Source organism: Hyperolius riggenbachi, chromosome 2 (assembly GCF_040937935.1).
Source record: "Hyperolius riggenbachi isolate aHypRig1 chromosome 2, aHypRig1.pri, whole genome shotgun sequence".
Taxonomy (NCBI): domain Eukaryota; kingdom Metazoa; phylum Chordata; class Amphibia; order Anura; family Hyperoliidae; genus Hyperolius; species Hyperolius riggenbachi.
The window spans coordinates 154103819-154117864 of NC_090647.1; the positions used below are offsets into that span (position 1 = coordinate 154103819).

Sequence of the window (14046 nt, forward strand, 5' to 3'; positions counted from 1 at the left end):
CACAACTGAACACGGCCACAGCCATGCTCAAATGTGACAAGCGCTGTTGGTAGGTGAAACCACTGTGTGTCAGTTGCTGACATGCATGGTGTTACAAACGCACCTGTAGGCGGTAGACGTGACGCTGAACTGCCCAACAAGCGCACAATTCAGTGTCCTGTCTGAAAGAGGCCTAAGAGAGGAATAATATTTTCCATTTGAACAATTGGGATTATAGTACAGAAACATCTTCCCAGCTAGCATATTATTGTTATTTACATGGCAGCCTCATCTTTGGTGCTGTATCAAGTAGGAAACAAACATGGATCCATAATACAGACATACGAGAGGTGGTAGATAATATCACACCGACCAAGTGACTAATGCAATAGCGGTTGTATGTTCTCCCAAAGTCTGCATAGGTTTCCTCAAGGTATTCAGGTTTCCTTCCATACAGATGAGTTTAGTGGTTTTTCCCCAAACAAGCCCTAGACTGTAATAGGGATATCAGACTATGATTATGGTCAGGACATTTGATTGTGATGTCTGAGGGACAGTTAGTGACATGCCAATGGACTTTGTATAGCAATATATAAATACATAATAATAATGATAATACAATATCTGTCAAAATATAGAGAAATTATACAAAGAAAACAGCAGAGAACCCTGCTTCTACAAGCTTACAATCTAAAGAAACAGGGAGGAAACAAGAGGGAAAGCAATAAATTGGTGAGTTTCTGAGTCTTCATGAAGGAGGCCTTGGTCAATGGCTAGGTTAGATTGTTTGGATGAAAAGGTACGTTTTAGAGTCTTTAATAAGTTTGTTGTTGGGGGAGTGATGATGATGAATGTGTTTTAAAAGGGTATTCCTGAGGAGGGGAAAAACTCGTGAGAAGTCCTGTGTGTGAGCAGGTTATGATGGTGGAGAAGTTTGTGTGTGCGGATCAGAGGTTGTGGTTGGGGTGGTATCTGGAAACTTGTGCAGAGATGTATGGAAGAGACAATGATGTGAGATATGTTCTTGATGCAGAGATAACAGGAGGTGGTCAGTGAGTGAATCTGTGGAATAAATGCAAGAACAGAGTGAAATATTACCCCAAGCAGTGTCAGGGCCAGTTCTCTCATGAAGCAAGGTGAAACATTTGCATTAGGTGCAGAGATTACAGAGGCAGAATTTTTGTCCTGTGTTTACACTAATAACATGCAATCAGAGTAGGAGAAGCGAGAGGAGAGCGAGGTGAAGAGGTCATCATTAGGGAAAAGCAGTTTGTTGTGCTCGGTGAGGAGACTGACATTGAGTGAGGAGTCTGACACTGAGTGAGGAGAAGGTAGGCAGGAGAGCAGCAGTGTTTCATTTGACTTGCACAGCAGAAGGGAGGAAGTGGCACTGCTGTCCTGACTGAGGGGGAATGGTCTGGAGTGGCTGAAGGTGAGCAGTTTGTAGGTCACAGACTCACAGCCAGCCTGAACTATTGTGTGACTGCAGCAAGTCATGTGAGAACATTAAATGAAGCAGAGTAAATTGTCAGGTGTGATTACTCCAAGTCAGGGTGAGGGGTGGGGTGGGGGGTGGGGGGGGGGGTGCATCCTCACAAGTTTGCCTCAGGCAGCAAAAAGGCTAGAATCGGCCCTGAGCAGTGTGCTTAAAGTGCTGAGGTTATACCGAAAAGCCTGTAACTGACATTCAGGGCTGTGAGGTGCTGCCATCACACTGTGGGAGGGGTTTCACCACAATATCAGCCATACAAAGCCCCCTGATGATCCATTTCAGAAAAGGAATAGATTTCTCATGGAAAGGGGGTATCAGCTACTGATTGGGATGAAGTTCAATTCTTAGTTACGGTTTCTCTTTAAGTTCTCCAACTCACCTTAGCCCATCTCTGACTGGATATACTACACATCTAACACTGGAGCAAGTAAGCATTATGGAACTGCAGCAGCAGCAATACCCATATCTTTGCTGTGCAAACCCAGATTTACCTTCTTCTCACCAACATTTACCATCAGCTGTGTACTGTGAATTTAGGTGAATTCTGTTCAGCTTGCAAGGGCAGTGCTGGAATCAGGCGACTCAGATCCAAACGTAGCAACAAAATGAAGTAAGTTCCACACAAATGTCCGTTCCAAAGACTATATCTGTCTTTATTTAATTCAGGTTAAACACCAAGCGACAGGGTAGCCGTCATGTTTCGGACTCACACTGGTCCCTATTCATAGCACAAGTATGTAGTACAATATGTGACACATATATATACAAGATGCCCCTCCCACCCCTTCCTGGACACACCCTAAGGTGAGGGAGGAATGAGGATCAGGTATAAAAGAGGGAAATATCCCACACAAGGAAGTCGTTATGGCAAACTCTATACCTGCATTTAAAGGGGGCTTTGATGCTTTCCTTGCGTTGAAAGACATCCATGGCTACAATTACTAGGTAATGCCTAATGATGTTGATCCAGGGATTTTATCTGATTGCCACCTGGAGTCGGGAAGGAATTTTTCCCTTTTGGGACTAATTGGACCATGCCTTGTAAGGGTTTTTTCGCCTTCCTCTGGATCAACAGGGATATGTGAGGGAGCAGGCTGGTGTTGTACTTTGTACTGGTTGAACTCGATGGACGTATGTCTTTTTTCAACAAAAAATAACTATGTAACTATGTAACAAGATAAGAGGCACAATAATCAGGGGGTGGGGGGAGAGTGAACACGCAGATACAAAGCAATGAATAATCAGAGAACACAGGAATCAAAAGCCAAACATAAATAACACAATTGCAAATATATGTACATATATATAAATGTAAATATGAAATGGCAATAGGACTTGCATTTGGATAATGGCATATTTGTGGGTAGCTGGGCATAACCACTGGAGAACACTGAGGGACCAAGGCTAAGAGTATAAAAAATATATATCAAAGTGAAAAATATAAATATAGATACGACCGGATAAGCCAAGTCCCAAAGTGCTACAAATTTAACTAAGTACAGACATGAAATGATAATTAAGCCTAAGGAAATGAAGGTTAACCCCAAAGTATATCCCATCAGGTAGCACAATTCAAATCCCAGATTGCGTTCAGGTCACGTGGCAAACATGTCTTCAATTGGAAAATACAGTAGGTATCCCAGGTTTGCAATAATTTATACATATCTCTGCCTTGAACGAGTCTGGAGATATGTCCTATCCGCTGGAAGGAAAAGGACGACGTGCCCGCATGATGCAACTCATGAAAATGCCTGGCGACATTTGAAATTTCTGTGGTTAACCATCTTGACCCTTTATAATGCTTGGAAATCCACTGTCGGAGGTGGTACAACCCACATCCCTCACCATTTTCATGATTATCCACAGCCCATGAGTCGCCTAAATAAGGTGGTCATTGATACTCGGGTTACACTTCGGTCCAGTCCTCATATTACCTTCTTGGAGATAGCTACACCAGGTTTGTGATGACATAGGTATTGCTGGATGGAACCAATCTATGCACCCATTCCTCTACACAGCTTTTAGGGCACTGTTGTCTGGAAATCAGTGACTCCAACTCATCAAAGGTGATAGATTTGTTGTCACTGATCAGTTTTTCCACAAGTTGAATCATTGCTGATGTTTAGGAGTGTGATGGTCAACCACTGTCTTTCCCCTTCTGCATTCTTCACTTGCTAACTGCAGTCAGACACCCATGTAAAAGCAGCTTCATGGGATAACACACTATTACCACACATCCTAACGCTTATAAATATTCACAACATTATCACCCTCCATACACAGGTACCATAAAGTCCACCTTTATCAGTGATAACTGCCTACCAAGTTTTTTCAGCCATTACACTGAGATAGGCACTTAGTTCTGTAGTTGGCCCAGTGCTTGCTGCTTTAGTGTCTGAATTTCACTCCTGACATTTACAGGGTCAGAATAAAATGCACAGTCCAATAGTCTATATGATTTTTGTAAATGAATCTCCACTACTTTATGATCAATTTTTCTCACTGGCTTATAACAAGTGTGCCCCATCAAAGCTTAAACACCAATATGCTATTTGTATTATATGATAAACAATTATAAATTCCCGGGAACCCATAGTACATTTTTTCTAGGGTTTCCAGCCCTAGAAACAGGCAGTGGACATGATAACATACTGGACACCCCATATACACACATAGGCAGAGATGTGATACTACCGTATGTTCTACAGCATATATCCCATATACGGTACATCATTAGAAACACCAATACTGCTAATGAATTCACAAATTTATTGGGCGGAGTGAAAAATGTTCTCCTTTCAGATTTTAATTCTGAGAATGAAGGTGATGCAGAGCATGAGCAATTCTGATGCATCTGTTTCACAATTTGACTGTGAGAATCCGCTCAGCTGCCTGCGCAGGCAGGCAGCCTTTTGACCATTGTTTAGGTTTGCTTGCTGCAGGACTCTGGAAAGGAGACCTTCTGTCAGTTGTGCAGCTTGTGTTGCTGAGGGATTTGCATGCATTAGTCATGCAAATCCCTTACCTGCCTCCTGTGATGACTGGCACTATAAAAGCATTCTGCTCCCAGAATGCTTTGCTGGACATTTCCCTTCCATGGTCTGTTCCTGATGGACACTGCTGGAGTGTCAGCCATTGCTATCTAGTATAGTTAATTCCTGGGGGTTGCTTTAGGCTCCCCTTCTAGTCCAGTCAGGTTGTATTATCTGTTTTGCCTGTTCCGTCTGTCTTGTGTTTGGATCGTACAAGCCCTAGCGTTAGCGGCTGTGGATCCTTCTGATTGAGTCTGGAGTGTAGGTTGGAACAGCGGTTGTTTCTGCCTACCTCATCTGTTCTGTCTGCCGTGTGTTTGGATCACACTCGCCCTAGCGCTAGTGCTGGGGATCCTTCTGTTCTGTCTCCTGGGATCGCGCTAGCCACTTTTCGCTAGCGCTGGGGATCCTTCTGTTCTGTCTTCTGGGATCGCGCTAGCCACTTTTCGCTAGCGCTGGGGATCCTTCTGTTCTGCTACTCTGTCTCCTGGGATCGCGCTAGCTACTTTTCGCTAGCGCTGGGGATCCTTCTGTTCTGTCTTCTGGGATCGCGCTAGCCACTTTTAGCTAGCGCTGGGGATCCTTCTGTCGCTTGTCCCTGTTTTCGTGTGTCTGTCTTGTCTGCTGCGCTTGCTGGAGGCTCGGTGAGGTAACCGTTAAGCAAGCACTCGCGTCCTCTGTTTCATGTTTGTCTGTTAATGGTTAGTTAGGCGTGCTTGTCTCTATTGTGCTTATCACGTGGAGACCGCGCATAACCGCGTGCACTGTTGCGAATGAGTGCGGTGTTCGCGGTTAGCTAGCATTTGTTATTTTCCGTATCTCCTTATTGTATTATTTGCTGTGCCTTTGCTACTCTCGTGCTCCGCCTTGCTGTAACCTTGTGTCACGTCTGGCGATCGCACCTCTCGCGATCGCGTTCCTGTTTCTTATCTGCTGTGGTGTGTGCACAGTCGCGGGTTGGCGACTAATTTTATGCACACACACGCAATCTGTCTCTGTGCTCACTCTCAATCGCTTCTCTTGCGATTGCGTTTCTTCCCTTCGTACAATTCCTGTCTGGCGTGTGTGGTAGGGCAGAGGAGCTGTTCCTCTGCACTCCACAGCTCCACCTGCCGACAGGAATTTCCCTCTGCAGGTGCATAGCACCTAGCCTGGGTGTCCTCAATAATACGCTTGTGGAGGAAATCCGCCACGTCAGCGCATGTCTGGTGCGCTGACCACGGAGACGATTCCACAATCGTTACATTGACTGTACGTAATTAGTTGAAAAATATTTGGCATTTCTGTCTTTAGTCCCTGCTGGCTGGGATAAGCTCAAGACAAGCATCAAACATGTTGTGGAGTTCCTCCACTGTACACAAATACATATAAGATGAATACAGCACCTTCTAGACTTGAGTCTGACAGTTCTTAAAGCGGGATTGTCACCATAAAAATCAAATTTCAACAGCAACTGGTCTGAGTTAAAAGTGATAAAGATGCTAATCCTGCATTCAAAACTTTCAAAACCTTTTCTGCTGTTATGGTTTGGAGTTATCAGATACTCTAGGAGCACTGGCCCTTTAATAGCCATTGCCATTCAGTTGCATGCTGGGGGTTCTTTTTATCTATAATATATTCCTCCTCTTCCCTTTATTTCCCTGCCTAGCTGAAACATGATCCTCTGCTAACTTGTGTTTACAAGCAAGGCTGAGGTGATTCAGTGATTGGAGGAGAAAATGAAAAAAAGTTAAGGGAAGACATGACATCAGTATTTAGCCTCAAACTGTAAGCAAAAGACATGGTTCCCACCAGGAACAGAATTCTCTTCATCTACTATATAAAATTCAATTAAATCAAAACCTGGACAGTACAATACATGTGTTATGTAAGTAGATCAAGTATTGATCTACATGTGTTTTTTCCCTGGCATAGTCTGGCTAATGCTCCTGCTTTAAAATATCCATTGAAAAACTGTTTTGTAAACTTCTAACAGTTTTGGATATAGAGATTTCCCCTGCAGCACTTTGAGTCTGCTAAGAGAAAGAGCAATATAAATGTTTTGTGTCTTGTCTGTGTCTTGTCCCTGTGTGGTGAATTTTCACCAACAAGCCAAAGACATAAACAAAACCATAATTCTCTAGTGGTGTGAGGAGTGTTGGAATATCTGTGCCTTTGCTGAAATGATTCATCTCTTTCCCTTTGTTTGGACAAAATTACTGAAAATAGCAAGTGAGAGGAAATGCCTTCATAGTGGCAAAAAAAGCAATAAAAACCTGAAACATTTTTAAGGTTAGTTTCACACTATATCCACAGCTGAGTTTATGTTCCACCACTGGTTGGCTAATTTAAAGGGACTCCGAGCAGTGCAGAAACTATGGAAATATGCATATCATTTTAAAGCTCTCTTTCTCCTCTTTCAAACAATATATAAATCAACGCCCTACGCCTTTTAGTTTTCGCTATTGAAATTGCCACAGCTGCGATTTCGATCGCGAAAATAGAGAAAACTAAAAGGCTTAGGGCGACGATTTAGGGGTCGTCAGAAAGAGAGCTTTAAAATGATATCCATCTTTCCATAGTTACATTGTATTACACAGGGCGATTTTTTACTAAAGTCAGCAGCTCCATTCTGCTGAATGGACTTGCTGACTTTCACATCCAAGTATTTACTTGAGATTTTAGCAAATTTATTAAAAATAAAAATCATTTGTACATAAGTATCCACAGCCGTTGCTCAATACTTTGTCATTGCAACTTTGGCAGCAATTAGCTCAAGTCTTTTTGAATATATTACCACAAGCTTGGCACACCTATCCTTGGCCAGTTTTGCTCATTCCTCTTTGCAGCGCCTCTCAAGATGTGGAGAAAGTGTTGCCCTTGAATATTTTTTGCATACCTCCCAACTTTTTCAGACGAGAAAGAGGGACACATTAAGACACACTGAGCAAAAGGTGGATCAGCACATCACCAGGCCGCCTTCGAATGGCCTCCTATCAGAGGTGCGCTGAGCCCCCCCAGAAGCTGCAAACGCACCTTGAACCCAAACAGAAGCTCTGCATATACACCAAAAGCAAGGCTGTTAAGTGGGAGCAGCTGACAAAAAATGAATTAAATTGGTACATGGCAAGGAAATGAGCAGCGCTACTTAAAAACAGATAAGTGCCTACCTGCAAAAGAGTGCAAGCCCCACTTGTGGGATAAAATACACACCCAGCATACACATAACCTGTCTACCACTGGAGGATGTTGGTTTCCTGTAACAGCTTGCATGCAACTTGTTAAGTACTGAGTACTTAACAAGTACGCCTCTAATCACGCCTCCACCCCAAGTCATGCATACCACTAAAAATTCATTTGGAAAAGATGCAATTTTAGAATTCCAACCACATTGGTCCTTTCTATCATCACTAGTTTTTTCTTCAAATTAACATTTGAAATTAAGAAATATATCAATTTAAAGGATGGGGAAAAAGTTTGGAGCCAGTTAAATAAATTTATCAGTAGAAAAATACATATGATTACCTGAATCTGTACATCAGTCCTAAAAGATAGACAGAAGGATCTGGTTCCCAAAGAGGGACTGTCCCTCCAAAAAAGGGACAGTTGGTAGCTATGCTTTTCAGAAGCACTGTATGTATTTTGGAGGAGGCACTTATCACTTAGGTTATATCAGTGTGTTTAATTGCCTGCCTTGCTATAACAGGGGCGTAACTAGGCCCCACCGGGCCCCCCTGCAGATTTTCTGAGCGGGGCCCCCCCCCCCCGGGCCCGCTCGCGGCCGTTTTGTGGGTGCTGGAGGGGTGGCAGCATGAGGGGAAAGCCTTGCCCACAGTCGGCGGGGAGAGGGGTAGTTCCCCCCTCTCCCTCACCTCGGGGCTCTCCCCTCTGCGCTCCCCTCCAGCTCGTAAGTGTCTGTGGGGCTGTGGTGGGCAGCGAGCGGCGGGCAGATACATACCTGCTTCCGTGCGTTCCATCGGAGACTTCTCCCTCTAGCGGCTGACGTCACTTCCGGAAGTGACGTCAGCCGCTAGAGGGAGAAGTCTCCGATGGAACGCACGGAAGCAGGTATGTATCTGCCCGCCGCTCGCTGCCCACCACAGCCCCACAGACACTTACGAGCTGGAGGGGGGCGCAGAGGGGAGAGCCCCGAGGTGAGGGAGAGGGGGGAACTACCCCTCTCCCCGCCGACTGTGGGCAAGGCTTTCCCCTCATGCTGCCACCCCTCCAGCACCCACAAAACGGCCCCGAGCGGGCCCCAGGGGGGGGGGGGGCCGGGCCCCCCCGCGGGCGCAGGGGCTGCAGGGCCTATTCCTACGCCCCTGAAGTCAATGTTAGGAAATGATTTGAATCCTCTAAAACGAGACAAGGCAAGCAGAACCTCAGCTTTTATTAAATAATGCAATTCCACTGTCACCGCTTATTTTTGTACATTTTCAGTGAAGTGCTCAAGCTTTGGTTTGCAAATACCAAGATTTAATAATGACTCCTCATTTATGTAAGCCATCATTAAGGCTGGTGCAGTGCTTATCGGCTCTTAGCATTGTACAAAGAGATCTGCTAACTGCATCTTAAGGAAACTCTGGGGAAAGCTGCCATGTGCCCAATATTGGCACTGACAATGTGTTAACAGTCTATTAGGATTGCTTTCACACTTTGATATCATTTACTGAAATTGGCTGTTAATGTGCTATGACACACTGCACTGTGTGCATCTTCAGCACAATACACTACATGTCAATTAGTGAGCTACAGTCTGGAGCATTTACATTCTCTGTGTATTGTATCCAAGGCTAAATTGTTTTAATATTTTTATTATTATTACTTGATTTTTGAGCCTAAGTAACCTGAAAAAAATGAACCTCTTTTTTTTTGTGTATATTAGGGTAATGGAGAGATTGTTTGCTACGTACAGTATAAATGTTATGATACTGAAATTGTATGGCATCCACAGAATGAGTACTGCCAGATATCAGAGACTGGGGGTGAGTCTTTGACATAGAGCCAATAGGACATGCAATAAGGTGATTGTGCAATATGGGACTATAAATAATGAGCTACTTGTCCACATTTTTCAGAATTTGTTTAAAACCGCTGCTTATGGTTACACACACGTGCCCATTGCAATTAACTTTTACTCCTGAGTTTTCACCTAGGAGATATTTTTTCATCTTCTCTTTAAAATAACTTTTTTAGCTCTCTGCAATTGAAAAATAACAAAAAAAAGTAGGTGAAGATAAAGTAAAATATTCTGAGTATTTTCTTTCTTGATGGTGGCATAAAAGGGATTTTATTGATAAGATGTGAAAATATCCCCTAGGAGAAAAAATAAATTGAATAAAGGCCACAATGGTCCATGTGCAATTCTCTTTTTCTCCTGAGTTTTCTCCTAGGGGATATTTTTAAACTTGTCAATAAAATGCCTTTTAACCACTTGCCGACCGCACACTCATACCGTGCGGCGGCAAAGTGGTAGCTGGAGGACCAGCGACGCAACTGTGCGTCGCCAGGTGCCTCCCTAATTAATCAGGAAAGGCCGCTCGCACGAGCGGCCGTTTCCTGTTAGATCACGGAGCGGGTCTCCGTGAATAGCCTGCGAGCCGCTGATTGCGGCTCGCAGACTAAATGTAAACGTAGGAGATATTTGTCTCCTTTGTTTACATTGTACGGCGCTGCTGCGCAGCAGCGCCGTAAGGCAGATCCGCGATCCCCGGCCAATCGGCGGCCGGGGATCGCCGCCATGTGACAGGGGACAGCCTGTCACTGGCTGCACAGGATGGATAGCGTCCTGTGCAGCCCCGATCACCAGGGGGGACAGGTAGGAGAGGGAGGGGGGAATTTTGCCGCGGAGGGGGGCTTTGAGGTGCCCCCCCCCCCCGCAACATGCCTGCCCACCGGAGCGATCAGACCCCCCCTGCACAACATCCCCATAGGGTGGGAAAAAGGGGGACGATCTGATCGCTCTGCATGAAACATGATCTGTGCTGGGGGCTGCAGAGCCCACCCAGCACAGATCACAAAAAATAACCCTGGTCCTTAAGGGGGGGTAAAGGGTGGGTCCTCAAGTGGTTAAGCCACCAGAAAGCAAGAAAATGTTCAAAATAAAATTGACAGTACTTTTTCACCTACGTTTTGGTACTTTTTTTTTGTTGAAAAGTGCCGGAAAGTTATTTAAAATTGAAGATGAAAAATTATCTCCTAGTGACCTAGGAGAAAACTCAGGTGAAAAAGAGATTTGCATATGGGCCAATGTCTTTATATGTACAATGTTTGATTAGTCTGTGACAAAATAAAAAATTAGGCCACATGTTTTCATACAGTATATGAACTATGAAATCACCTGTAATATATTTATCCTTGGGATGATGGGAGTCCTAATTTTTAAAGTGTACAAAAATTCAGTGCTACATTATTTTTAGCTTGTCTTTGCTCTTTTATCCAGAAATATTCTCCCACAATTAAAACTACCAATCTTTTGACATCGCTTTCCTCTAGCTATGGTCTATTTTAACATATATTCATATTTTAAGAGATATTTGTACAGTTGTGACCGCACATTACACCTTCATAATACATTCTGTAATCTAGAAAAAAAAATTAGTAAAAAGTAACAAAAAAACTTACAGTATAATGTATGTAAAAAAAAAATCTAATACCTAAGAGGTTATATGAAGTGAATGGCATCTATCTGGTAATAATAAAATGTAGTGAAATTTTACTCGAGACAGAGGTGGAGTTATAAATACATCAAATAATAAGAATATTTTCCACAACGCTTTTAGCTTTAATTATTACTTATATCTTGTGACAGGCAACTGCCACCAATTAGTCTGTGAGCTGTCAGTGTCCCACAGTCTTCTCTAATCAAGAGAAATGCTAATGTAAGAAACACATGCCGATTAACGTTGTCATCTGCAATTATTACTTGTGACTGTAATATCAAGTATGAAGCCATAAGCAGTCATGAGGTTATCACTAGAGGCCGGCAGACATTAGAGAGTTAGTAAAAGAGGAACCACGGACATAGATCAACAACCACAAAGGGCAATCCACATAAAATAAAACAAGTGAAGATGTTTATGAAGAAAAGTGTAGATCAGCATATGTTCTTAATTCTGTACTCATTACTGTCTTGCTCTGAAGCACAGAGAACTTTGAACAAAGATATCAGGAAAAGCAGACATAACAATACAGCACTGCAGATAAAGATCCCTAGAAAGGCAAGCAGCAGCTAGATCCAGGCAGTGTTATCATGTCCGTGTAATCACTGCCCACATTACAATGAAGAAGAGGAGACAGAGTACAGCACACTTCTCTTCTATGTACAGTTCCCAACTTCCCAGCAGAGAGGCACAGAGCTGTGTATAGAGAAACTCCTATCATGTGATCTTTACCTGCACAGAGCTTCAGGTGAGGAAGGAACAGCTGGGACTGAAAGGCAGATGATCAAGACGCCTTCACCCATTGAAGGGTTTCTCTCCTCAGCGCTGCTCTGGGATCCCCTTACTCCAGCCCCTTCTTTTAGCTGGAAGTTTCTTTCAGTGCCTGCTCATGTTTTTGATTAAAACTATGCACACCCTCGTCATGGCTTTTTATAATGTCTTTAGTTTCCTCTCTCTAAAAACAGTCTTTTTCTGGCTACCAATCCCAGGACTTCCTGTTGGTCTTTTTTTTTTTTTGTGTTAAATACAGGATGCAACACATGACACAGTTCCCTTTTCAGAATCCAGCCACCGATGTGAAAGCTCAAACTAAATAGATTAATGAAAAGTGACAGAGGTCCTGAAGCTGCCATATAACCCCATGATGATCGGTTTTCAGGAGTGTTCTGCATTACGCAAGGCATGTATATGGCTTTGGACAGTGTCTTCTGAGCTGTCACATATTAGAAAAAAAAGCTCCTGTCAGAATGAAAGTGCATATACTGTATATACCAGTGTATTTCTTTATCATTAGGCCTGCTGATAAAACGACTACATTTATATTGATTTTAACTGATGATGATAACTGTACTGTTTACAGGCTGGAGTTTCCAAAACTGCTCTATTTTGAGAAATCACATGTAGTTACTTTGTACAGCGCGACGGAATATGTTTATAAACCAATATTAATAACTATACCATACACAGATATACATACACAAGTGGGTCTCACACCTCTATGACCAGCCATTGAAAGCGAGCCGGGGGCCTAATAGTGAGGACAACTCATAGGAATGCAAACCCACCCTGAACGGGTTAATTCATTTTTGCTGGTGCTGACTCTCTTCTCATTGTTTTACAGGTGTCTGTTCAGGTGCTCTCCTAAAGGACTGCTGATTGGTGAGCTGGCTGGAGTCAAAATAACCTACAAGGCGCCAGGTGACCCATTATATAAGGGTATGGAAAAATAAAAAAAATGAAGAAGAAGAAATTGGATACTTATCTGAGCGGCCGTTTAAGCAGAAGCATGGAGGGGTGATAAAGGCCTGGGACCCACTAGTAGCACTTTTCTGAGTGCTTGTGACTTGAAAAGCTCATGCTAATGTAATGCTATGGGAGATTAAAAAAAAAAATCACATCACTCAAGTGGGACCACACCCGTAGCATTGCATTAGCAAGAGCTTTTCAATTCACAAGTGCTTATAAAAGGCTTAGAAAAGTGCTGTTAATCAGTTATTTCAAAATAACTGTTTTAAATCCTGGCCTTAATTGGCCTCTGAATCTAGCATACCCCCTTGTGCTCGATTTCGTTATCTCCAGTTACGTCATGCAGCCCTATGCCAATTCGGTGGACTTAAAGTCCAGCTCTCTCCAGGTATAGTGGAGAAATGGCTTCCGATTAAAGACCTTTCCAAACTCATTTCTAGGTTCTACTCTAATCTCATTGAATATAACTATCTACACAAAGATAATAAGGCCAAATCTAAATGGCTGGACTGTGGGGAGGAATTTTCTTCTAATGATTGGACCGATTTTGAGAAAAACTATGTTAAAACGGTTACTCCTACCAGGGACAAGCTGATTCAACTTCTCTGGTTTCACAAGATATATTATTCCCAACTACGACTAAGTAAATTTACTCCCAATCTCCCTAGCTCCTGTTGGCGCTGTGGATATTCTCCTTCAAACATGTGTTGGGTCTGTCCTTCTATCCAGGCCTTTTGGACCAAGGTTCTCACTTTTATGCAAAATAACCTGGACCTCCCTTTTATTTTGTCCTTTAAAACATGTATTTTGGGCTTGGTGTGGGATCTCCCTCTTAATAAATATAAAAAGCTTTTCATGAGATTTCTATAGAATGGAAAAGGAAATCTGAACCCTCTTTCCAAACTTGGACCCAAGTAGTTAAATTTATAAATTAAAATGTATTAAAAATTATATATATATATATATATATATATATATATATATATATATATATATATATATATATATATATATATATATATATATATATATATATATATATTCCCCTTTATAAATTAACTTGGCAGAGCCAGAGACATGGTGCTTACTGTAAATTTCTCAAAGTATGGGATCTTTGGCTTAATTCTGTCAAATCAGTTTCTCCCGAACTTGATGT

General features: G+C 42.7%; 1 protein-coding gene across 1 annotated transcript in view; it reads right to left on the reverse strand.

Annotated features, from left to right (window-relative positions):
• Window positions 1–12114, reverse strand: part of ACVRL1 (activin A receptor like type 1) — a 118690-nt gene extending 106576 nt beyond the window's left edge. The window contains exon 1 of the mRNA XM_068267725.1: window positions 11877–12114. The gene's annotated coding sequence lies outside the window, so the exon portion shown is untranslated. The remainder of the gene's footprint in view (window positions 1–11876) is intronic.
• Window positions 12115–14046: the final 1932 nt, after the last annotated feature.